Source organism: Microplitis mediator, chromosome 7 (genome assembly GCF_029852145.1).
Source record: "Microplitis mediator isolate UGA2020A chromosome 7, iyMicMedi2.1, whole genome shotgun sequence".
Taxonomy (NCBI): Eukaryota; Metazoa; Arthropoda; class Insecta; order Hymenoptera; family Braconidae; genus Microplitis; species Microplitis mediator.
In genome coordinates, this window is record NC_079975.1 from 6,194,026 (window position 1) to 6,205,814 (window position 11,789).

The following is an 11,789-nucleotide window of genomic DNA, read 5'->3' on the forward strand; positions in this document are numbered from 1 at the left end:
CGATCCTATAAATTATAACATATATAATGTATAACAGTTACTGTTATATGTATAGGAAATCATCAATGTAAGATTGATTGATTAGTCATGTATGGACACATACACGTGCGCAAGAATTTCAAATGAAAGGCCAAAAGGGAGTAGAAGAATATGAACAAGTCAGGTCAAGTTCCAATGCATGCATATGTATATACATATATATATGTGTGGATGTATGTAGTATAGACTAGAGACGAAAAAGGAAGGAAGAAACTTCTTTCGTGTCCTGATGGCCTTGAAGGAACCCACTAAAATATATGACTGTTGCTTAGGCGGTTTGACTGATCCTCTAAAATATAAATTCGACGGGCTTGATTGTTTTCTTTTCTCATATAACTATACTCTAAAAAACTAAAACCTGATGTCTACCACATGTCTTAACACGTCTATATTTATTTTCACACAATGTCCTAAATATTTAACTTTTTAGTTCAACTATCGCTCAATAAATATTTTCAATTATGAATTATTTTTTAAATAGAGGAAATTAAAAATGTAATAATTGTGGGGGAATGAATCCGTTCGATGCGAAAATTTAATTTAAATCTGTATGTGTGAATTAGAAAGTGAAAGTTTTTTAATTTTTCTGTACATAAAGACATTCATGGCTTTTTTTCAAAGACGATAGTATAAAAATTTATTATTATTGTGATCCTGAAGTTAGTAGACAAAAATTTCCGGATTTTTTTTTTACAAGTTAATTACCGAAAAAAAAAAAATAAAAAAATGTGTAGGAAATTTAAAAAACTACAGGTGCAATTTTTTTTTAATTTTTTATTTTATAATTTATGGTTTTGGAGAAAATCCAAAAATTATTAGACGGCTAACTGCAGTATCATCGATTGGTTTGAGAATTTTGAGTTTAAGATTGAAATATGGATAATTATTGACTTTATTAAAAAATTGAATGGATACTTTTTTATAGAAAATTTAGTTTCCTATAATTTAATCTCAGTACATTTTTGTCATATCTTTGATAGTTTAATCATAATCTTCTTATATAGATAAAAAAAATTAAATTTTTTAACTATTAATAAAAATAAAGTTCCGCATTTACCAAATAGACCCTAAGTAGAAAAAAAAAACAATAGATTTTCATAGTTGTGTGACTAAGGCCCATGGAATTCCTCATAGGATTCATTTATTTTTACGAAATGTATGAAAATCTATCGGATTTCATGATATCTTTTAAACAAGTGACTCATCACTGGGGTAATTTAGTGCGCAAATATTTTTCTATAAATATGTGATCATATTTTTCAAATAAATTGTAGCGGCAACGAATAAATTGCAATTTTAAATTTGAAAAAAAAAGTTCAATCATGAATTTTTTCAATGAAAAAATAATTATTTCAATGTAGGAAATTTTTTCAACGCAAGCGTTAATTTAAAAAAAAAAACCAACCCTTTAAAATTGATTTTGAAACATAAATGGAAATTTTGAACAATGGATATATTGATATAATATAAGAATAATTTAATGGGGCCATAAAACCAAACAATTGTGCAAAGAAAAAAAAATTGTTTTTTTCTAAATACATTTTTAAAAAAATTTTAAATAAATAATTTTAATAATTTAAAAGCATTTTAAATTAATAATTATCAAACAGGATTTTTTATGCGACTAGTGTCATAAGTTATTCACCATTAATTTATAAATTGTTCAGCTTGGGCACTTAATTAATCAATACTATAATTAAAACACGCCCTCAGTATATTAAAGTGAAAATTACATCAATTATGCATTTTCTATGATTATTTAATGGAACACAATGAAAATGTAACCTCTACTACACGAAAAAAAATATTTATTCAAAAATTTACTTTATTGATAATCAATAAAAAAATATGTTTTTGTCTCAAGTATTTATTATTATTTTAAAAATTTTATTTACACTAAAAATCGTCATTTTGTAATTTAAAAATCGTTTGTTTTTCATGACCATAAATGAGATAATAAAAATAAGTATTAATTTTTTTCTGTCAACAGATGACATAATTTTTGAAAAAAAAAAAAAAAAATGACTAAATGATTGAAATAATTACTTAAGATGAGTCAATAAATTACGAACTTAATTTTTTTTCTACTCATAGTCTACCCTATTTTTTTATGAGTGTGAATGTAGCAGACATCAGACAAACACTCATATTTTTTTAACTACAAATTTAAATGTAACTTTTATTTCATACGAATTTCCAATTTGAATTTATAATTATTGACTAAAGATTCCCGCCCTAGCCTATGAATTAAAATATTTTCTTTATCTTGTGATAAATAAAATATCAAAAATATTCTTATTTATGAGTCATTGAAATTTGAAAAAAAGCGCGTACTTATTTTGTTATAATCTTGATACGCATTTTTAAATTTTAATTCGACTTACATTTAATTTATTTATTCAAAAATTTAAAAAATTGACAATCGTCAGACATTCACACTCTTCATTATTAATGAAATAAAATTTGTCAGTAATTTAAATAGTTCTGTGCTATTGTATCTAGATATCTACACTAAGTATACTGTATAAATATAAATATAATAATAACACATGTATATATTTATATACATATTACTCAATGTTTATTCAGTAACAATAATAATTTTCCATAGTGAAAAATATTACGATACTGAAGTTAGCTGACATCTAATAATTTTTGAATTTTATTCAAAACAATAAATTATAAAAAAAAAAATATTTAAAAATCTGCACCTTGATTTTCAAATTTTCTACAAGTGCATTTTCTTAGTTTTTATTTTTTTTTTTGTAATTGATTAGTTGAAAAAAAAATCCGAAAGTTGTTAATTGTCTACTACTTTCAGAATCACAAAATATTATGAGTGTGAATGTAGCAGACATGAGACAATAAATCTTAAATAATTAAATAAATAAATAAAAAATAGTTAAATTGAAGAAAACGCGCGTTTTTATTTTTTATTCATCTAAATACATGATACTGAAGTTAGCCGACGTCTAATAATTTTTGGATTTTTTTGAAAAAGATAAGTTGTAAAAAAACAAATATTTGAAAAAATTGCACTTGTAGTTTTTTAAATTTTCTACATGTGCATTTTTTTAGTTTTTGTTTTTTTGTAATTGATTTGTTGGAACAAAAATCGGAAAATTACAAATTGTCTGCTAACCAGGATCATTCTAAATACGCGTATTTTAATTTTTTTCTACTTACGTTTTATTTATTTATTCTAATGAGTGTTAATGTCGCTGACATACGACAATTTTTGAATTACATATAAAAAAATTAAATAATAAAATAAAAAAAAAATGTACTGAATTTTGAAGTGTCTGTACATGCATTTTTTTATTTTTATTTTATAAAAATTTCAATTTATTATTTCAAAAGTTTAAAAATTTTCAGATAACTGTCAACTTCACGATCATAAAATTGTCAACAAATTTTTAAAATTTAAAAATAAATATATAGAATATAAGGAGAGTAAAAATTAAAAAATAGATAATTGAAAAATCAGTACGCGCATTTTTTTAAATTTCATTATTTTAATTTATTTATTTAAAATTTATAAGTTGTCTGATATCTGCTTCATTCACATTCATTCTAAAATTGTAAAATTGACAATCGTCAGCTAAATTCACTCATAAAAATATTATCGCTAAAAAGTTTTTGTGTAAAAGCAAAATACTAGTAACGTAAGTTGATAAAAAAAAGCCGCGGGTCACTATCTTTAACCTTTAAGGTTACATAAGCTAACTATCATGTCTATTAAACCTGTTGTCGGATTGTAAAGGAAAATCATCACGTGTTCATCAGTATTATCAACATCATGCACCTTCAAGATTCAAATTAGCGCGCAAAAAAAAAACAAATATAAATACCATATATTTATAAAATAAAATAATTGATATATTTAAAATACTTTTTTTTATCACATCCAGCTTCTTATATATATTTTTTACCTGACCTGACTCAAAACGATTTATCAACTCGTATCCATATTTAGTAAGAAAAAAAGAAGAAATGTATATATATATACATATATAAAATAACAATTTACACATAACTGTTTTCCGTTATCAACATAATGCCTTTCTAATCAACGTGTATTTAAGATAACAAATGTAAATATTATTTTGCATACCATTATTTTCTTGACAAAAAAAAAAATTTTTTTATCCAATAAAATAAAACGATTCCGAAGTCAGCCGACGTCTAATAATTTTTTGATTTTTTTCAAAACGATAAATTATAAAAAAAAAAAATATTTTAAATATTTTAAAAAATCGCGCTGAGATTTTTTAATTTTCTACTTGTGCATTTTTTTTTTTTAGTTGAATTGTTGAAAAACAAAAAATCTAAAATTTTTCAACTGTAGACTAACTTCAGGATCATAGAAAAAAAAATAGAATTAAAATTTACTCACCACAATTGAAGTCCGATGAATAAATAATTATCGTCAGTAAAATAAATTAAGTTTATGCACCTTAACTTTCACTTAATTTAATATTTAAATTATTTATTTATTATCAGTTACTGACAATAATTTAAAAAACTAAATAATTATTTTATTTATTATTTAAAATTTTAATTTAAATTATTTGTAACACAACACCTTTGTCACTTATTTAAATTCGATACACAAACTTATAACTTATGTTTAAATGTATATGTATGTATATATACATACATACGTATGTTATTTAATCAATGTTGTTTTATAGCACGAGAACAAGTGATAGTAAATATTAATAATAATAATAATAATATATATGGAAAGACCTTCACAGTAAGAAGTCGCGTACGAGACTGATGCCAGAGGAAGCGGGAGTTCGTGGTGGCTGGCTACCCAGTGCGCGACTGCAACGCCGCGTAGCGTTCGAATTCAAATTCAGAAATTTGAATTATTTATTATTTTTATTTAGATTTTTTATATTATTATTATTATGAATATATATGTTTTTAATTATCACTGAAATTATGAATTAAGATATGAGTGATAATTAAAAAAATTTATTTGATCTCGTCTATAATTATCAAGAGTTTTATTGTGTGAAATATGATAGCTTTTAAAATAGTAAACAATATTGATACTTTAAGTGATTAGTTTGTTTAGTTATTAATAGAGAGAGATTAAAGTGATGAAATTCAATAAGATTATATTTTTTAAATCATTTTTATTGTTTTATTGTACGTTAATTAATTATTTAATTGGGTATACTTTATGACACTGAATTTAGCCGACGTCTAATAATATTTGGATTTTTTTAAATCGATATTTCGATACTTCGATTTTTTTCAATCGATTTTAAACGATAAATTTTTAAAAATGATCCTGAAGTTGGCAGACAATTAGATGAGTGTGAAGTAGCTGGCAATTGTAAATTTAAAAAGTTTTGAAATAAGAATTAAATGTAAATCGAATAAAATTTAAAAAATGCACATCTGTAAAAATGCACATCTGTAAAATTTGAAAATCAGTATGTGCATTTTATTTATTTTTAATCATTTCATTCGTTTATTTGTCATTTAAAAATTGTCTTGTATCTGCTACATTCATACTCATGACAATTAACTATTTTCGGATTTGTTTTCAACGGATAAATTACAAAAAAGAAAAAAACTAAAAATATACACATGTAGAAAATTAAAAAAGCTATAGGTGCAATTTTTTTTAATATTTTTTTTTTTTTTGATTTATAGTTTTTAAAAAAATTCAAAAATTATTAGACGTCTGCTAACTTCAGTGTCATAAAAAATTTTTTAAATAATTGCACTTGTTATTGTTTTTATTTTCTACATGTGCATATTTTTAGTTTTTTTTTTTTAATTAATTTGTTGAAAAAAAAAATCTGAAAATTGCTAATTGTCTGTTAACTTCAGTATCATATATTTTTTGTATGGACATATATTTTTTCGATCTTATGACAATTGTAAGGTTAGAAAAATTATAAAATTTTAAATAAATAGTATAGTAAAGAGTTTTTAATACAACGAATCATTAAAATGTATTTTTAAAAATTAAAATATTATTGTTCATTTAAAAATTTATAGGGATGAATTAAGACGACATTTTTTTATTCAAAATTTCTTAATTGAAATTTTGATGCATGACAGCGAAATATCAACAGACAACAGACAATTTTTTTTTTTTTTTGTAAACAATTTAAATTGAAAGGAAAAATTTTGAAAATTTTAAATTATGGACTTTTTCGCGGGAATTTTGAAATAATTTTTTTTATAAGCAATCGTGGAATAATTGTTAAAGATTCAATTTAATAGAGCGGTAAATTTTAAATTAAAAAATAATTTATTACACAAATAATTAATTAAGAATTTTTAATTTTTTTAAATTAAATAAATTTTGAATGTCACTATTTTTAAACAAATAAACGGACCTTGTTATTTTAACTTGTTCACAGCATCCGCGTTAATAAATGTATGAAATTTATTTGCAGATTAAAATTACGTGTATTATTGTTGTGACAGTCGATTGCATCATATCTATAAATAAAAATATAACAATATGAACAGATCGTATTTAAAATATTCATAGAAAACAAATGCTCCTCACTTCTATTTAAAATGATGTGCTATTGAATCATAATTACACACTTTAAGATTTCTCTGTCTTTCAATAAATATTTTTTCTTCAGATGTTTTCCCTCTTGTAATTGTCATATTATTTATTCAAATTCATTTTATATATTTCAATTGCCTACACATTACAATATCGTAATTTTTTTCATTAGTCTGCTGAAAATCGATCCATTAAATAATTTAATAGTCACAATAAAATATTTAAAGTCCTATTATATATTAAATTACGTTCATTTATTTATCAAGGCCAACAAAAAAATAATAATAATATTTTTAAAAATACTGTGTACATAAATCGATTCGATTAAACGACTAAAAAAAAATATTAGACTACTGAATATAGCAAGAAAATTATTGGCTCGTTCAAACGATACCGATTGTAAAGAATCAAGATTATTTTGTACTTTATTTAATTTTTTATTTTTTTAATATTATTATTATACATGTATATATTTTTTATTATTTTTACGAGTAGTTGTTTGCAGCGTGGATTACGCCGGTTCATCGATTACAACCAACGACTCATATCATGGCGCTATGCTATATATGTACGAGCATAATCACCATAAGCCACGCGCTCAGCATACCCAGTGTAATTTTCTCAAGATCCCTTTAATGCACGACTATAATAATCAAATACATTAGTATGACATATAATTTATTTATATTATTTTTTTTATTTTAATTAAAAAATATAATGCAGTTTCGCTATACCATTATTATAAGGAAAAACAATTATTTAATTAAATATTGCGTTCTCTGTTAATTTAACAAAGTAATTTTTTAAATTAATAGTAATAGAAATGGATTAATTACAGTTAGAAATTTTGTGTTAAATTCAACACAAATCGTGTGGGCAAACGGTCTATGCAAATTTTTGTGTTAATTCTTCTCATTGCGTTTGTGTTGATCTTTAACACAAATTTTATGTTAAATAATTGAACACAAAATCTGTTATTTTGACAGAAAATTTGTGTAAATTTAGCAGACTTCGTGTTAAAATTAACTAATAAATATAAGCACACGACCTAACTAGCTCAAGGATACACGGAAAAAAATGATGCTCAAAATTTTAATAGTTTGTAGTTTATTTTTGACTTAAAATTAGTATATTTGTATACTAATATCAAACCAGGATCATTATATATTACAAAATAGCTATTATTTATATTAAAATTTGATATACATAGAAGAGCAAAATTTGTAATTTCGTATATTAAAATTAATATGAAAAAGAATCAATAAATTGGTATCTACAGTTATTTATTACTATTCAAATAAACAGAAAAATTAAAAAAAATTACCACTCATTCGATTTATGTATATAATAAATTAATTTATAATGATGAATGAATGATATTTTAAGCTAATAATCGATCAGTGATATCGAATTTATAAAATAAAAGTTAGTAACTTTTGCAATTTTTCGGCTGGAAAAATGAGTATCTAAGATAGCAATTCTTAATTTGACCAATCATTACTTTTTAATAGATGTATGCCATAAGTTAATTAATTTTCAGTAATAAGTCACGTATTTATATACCTAAAAGTATCAATATTTACTTACTTTTTGAAATAATTGACAGTAGTTTTTAGGAATCTACAAAAATTAGTAAACTACTTTGCATTAAGTACATAATAGTACTAATTATTGTTCACAGATTCCACTTTTTACTATTATTTATTAATTTTGAATATTCTGTTTTTTCCATGTAGTTATTTTACTTTTATTAATTATAAAAGACTGGGGTTAAATGATCATATTTTTCAAAAGTACCTGGGATAAAATCGGCCACTATTGTAAAAAAAAAAAACAAATTTTTTTGGGCTGATCAACTTGCCCCATTTTTATCTACACACCATAAGTATTTCTGAATAAAAAAAAAAAATTCTATCTCAAAAATGATGTTTCTTTTTTTCCCGCTCTTTCCTCTAATTATATCTTACGTCATAGGAAAGATATTTTATTGATGATTAATTAACTCATCGTGACGACTTTTTTAAAATTAATAAACGCGTCAATGGCAATAGTAAAAAATTAATTTGCTAATTATACATTTTTCTATCGTGACTAAAAATGACATTTAATTCCGTCCTTCATGGATTTTAAATACGGCTTTTGTTGTGGGTTAAAATTAAATTTATATTTTATGACAATGGCACACTACAACGTGTAACATGGTGTGCTAGTTATGATAAGAAATCACGGTCAGACTGTGGCACATATATGTATATAAATATATATATATATAAAGACCAAAACGACGAGAATTAGTGTACACATTGCGATATCATAAATACACACGAGAGATTAAAATAAAGCGGGGAAACAAGTGAACTGGTTAAGAGACAGTAAATAATCTCAAGGAATTTATTAAAAGCTGTTGTCTCAAATATTATCGGGGCATTTTACTTAACTTACACCAAGTGCTTCTACGTTTGTATACTACACATGTATACGTATACGTATACATATATATAAATTTATCGGGTTCAATCACTTGCTTATGTACATAAAATTAATTTAATAGTTTTTTTTTATGTAAGTGAAAGAGAGTGAAAGATTTAAAAAGTGCAATGTCATGCATCCTGAAAGACTTTCAGCTTTTTTTTCTAGGATGATTGAAAGAGGCTGGAATGGGGTCATCTAGCAAAGTCAAGGATACTTTTTTATTATAATAATCTTTTATTATATTACAACATTCGATGTAACATCATAATAGACTATAACAATTTAATTTTACCTCCATTATTATTATCATTATTATTTATGTATTAAAAAATTTTTTCTTTAATTACATTAAATAATACATTTTTTTATGATGATTACAAAGATTTCTCAATATTTGAAAAGCTGCTCCAGTTTTTTCTTGTTTTTTTTTTTTTTTTAAATAAATTTCATTTTATTGGTGTAAGTAAAATATGAATCTTCATTAAATTTTAATTACTTTTTTTTTTTTTTTAACTTGAATTTTGTTTCACGAATTTGAATAAAATTTGATTTTTTCAACGGATAGTATTTTTATAAAATTAATTTAATAATAAATAATTAGTAAAATTAAAGAGTAAATTTAAAAAAATTTTTAATTTAATTATTAAATAATTTATTTGGTATAAAAAAAATATTTTTTCAAATTTTAAAGTGTACCGTTGAAAAGTTTGCTAATAATGATTGCATTTGATTTAAATTAAAAAATTAAAAAATTGGTGACAGTAGAGCATTATGTCTCTGCTTTGCGTTCTAGGCATGCATTTACGTTATGTTTAATTGTTAAAGAACTGTTGCAATCCATAAATAATTTTTAAATATAATAATACTATTGATCAAAGTTTAATGCTTTAATTTTTCTAAATAGTTTTCACGAAAAATTTTTTATAATACTTCTAGTTCAAATTATCTCTGCAAGTAATTAAAATTTTCAGATTTCATATTTTATGTATCAAAACCTATGTAAAAAAAAATCGTTCCAAAAATGTTCGTTACCGTGAATTTTTAAATTTGAAACATTTCTGTACTTAGGGTTGATCATTTGGTGTCACAATTAAATAACCGCAGACAAAATAATCGACGACAAAATAACCGAATGGCAAAATAACCAACGAAATTGTTACGCAACCGATCATTTTTTGAACTTAGAAAATATTCAAAAGAATAAAAAATTTCAACTGTGTTTTACTAGCCCTTTTTTTTTAATTTTTAAAGCAAAAATAATTCGATCTGAAAATTTTTCTAGTATGGAAAACAACAAAAAAATAAAACCAATTACGAGCGTTTATTGACTTTATAAAAACTTTTCGAGAACGAGGTCTGGATATTGAAATTTTTTTTTGTTTCAAAAATGATCAACTCAAAATTCAGAATTTTTTTAAATTTAGAAGTTCACTGTAATGAACTTTTTTAGAAAATTTCTTGAACGATCTTTTTTACATAATTTTAAAATTACATTGAAAAAAAAAATATATATATATATGCAGCTTTTTTCCCTCCATTCATGATTGATTGATTGATTGCTAGAAAAAAAAAACAAATTACAATGACAAATATTACATACGATTCGTGATCTAAAAAAAAAAAGAATTTCGGATGAAAAAGTGAAGCGACTTCACAGTCGTCATTTAAATGAAAATCGTCGAAAATTATTATCAACATCATTTATAATTTGTTGAGTTGAATTATTCTACATTTAGTAATCACATAAATTTTTATCATAATATCAATGCACAAATATTTACAAACACCCTTCAGAATTTACACAAACAGTTATACACAACAGACATATAGCTTCTTTCTTGCTATCGTCGCCTTTGATATTCTACTATATATTAATGATATCAGTAAATATTACTAAATTTTTAATCACGAGTCACGTGAACCGAGCTACGGTCAATAACACGAGTAGTTTTTTTTATATTCTAAGATCAAAGTTATGTTTATCTAACGATAAAATTTTATACGAATCATTTCGTGAGAATTGTTAACGTAATTCCGGGCTTATTAGTTACGGGGATATAGACAACGATTTTAATCGTTAAGCTCAATTCGGACGTTTTAATAATGGACGATACTCTCGAGTGAATTCATCGATTTCTTCGTTCATCGTCCCGGAAACTTAGATCGTTCAAAAGAAAATAAATCGAGCATGACTTAAGGATGACTTGAAGCTAAATTTGAAATTAAATATTTCATCGTTATAGCGTTCACATAATTTTACATTTTTTTTTATATATCTTTTGTCTTTATCCGTATTTTTAATCACAAAAAATAACCCAACTGATTACGAATATCTAATTTATATTTAAGTTTATCTTGATTACGTTATCAATACTTAATATATTTTGTTTTTATTTAGCAAATAAAATTAGATAAATTTTATTATAAAATATATTTAACTATTTACTGAGATAATTCATTTATATTTACGTATATAATTACACTGTAAAAAATTTGCGGAGTGGATGATTTTTTATTTATTTAATTCCCGGAGTGAATTTCACTCCGAAGGGGAGGTTCGGAAAATTTTAATTATAAAAAAAATTACTAATACATACACTGTAAAAAATTCGCGGAGTGAATGCGGATTAAATCCGGAGTGAATGCGGAGTGGATGAATTTTTAATTATTCACTCCCCTCGGAGTGAAATTCACTCCGGAGCGGAGTTTTGAAAATATTATTAATAAA

General features: G+C 23.6%; 1 protein-coding gene across 10 annotated transcripts in view; it reads right to left on the bottom strand.

The window, feature by feature from the left end:
- Positions 1-4,806, bottom strand: part of LOC130672164 (SH3 and multiple ankyrin repeat domains protein 2-like) — a 216,854-nt gene extending 212,048 nt beyond the window's left edge. For all 10 annotated transcript variants that reach the window (XM_057476527.1, XM_057476525.1, XM_057476526.1 and 7 more), the window contains exon 1: positions 4,436-4,806. The gene's annotated coding sequence lies outside the window, so the exon portion shown is untranslated. The remainder of the gene's footprint in view (positions 1-4,435) is intronic.
- Between the last annotated feature and the right edge of the window lie 6,983 nt (positions 4,807-11,789).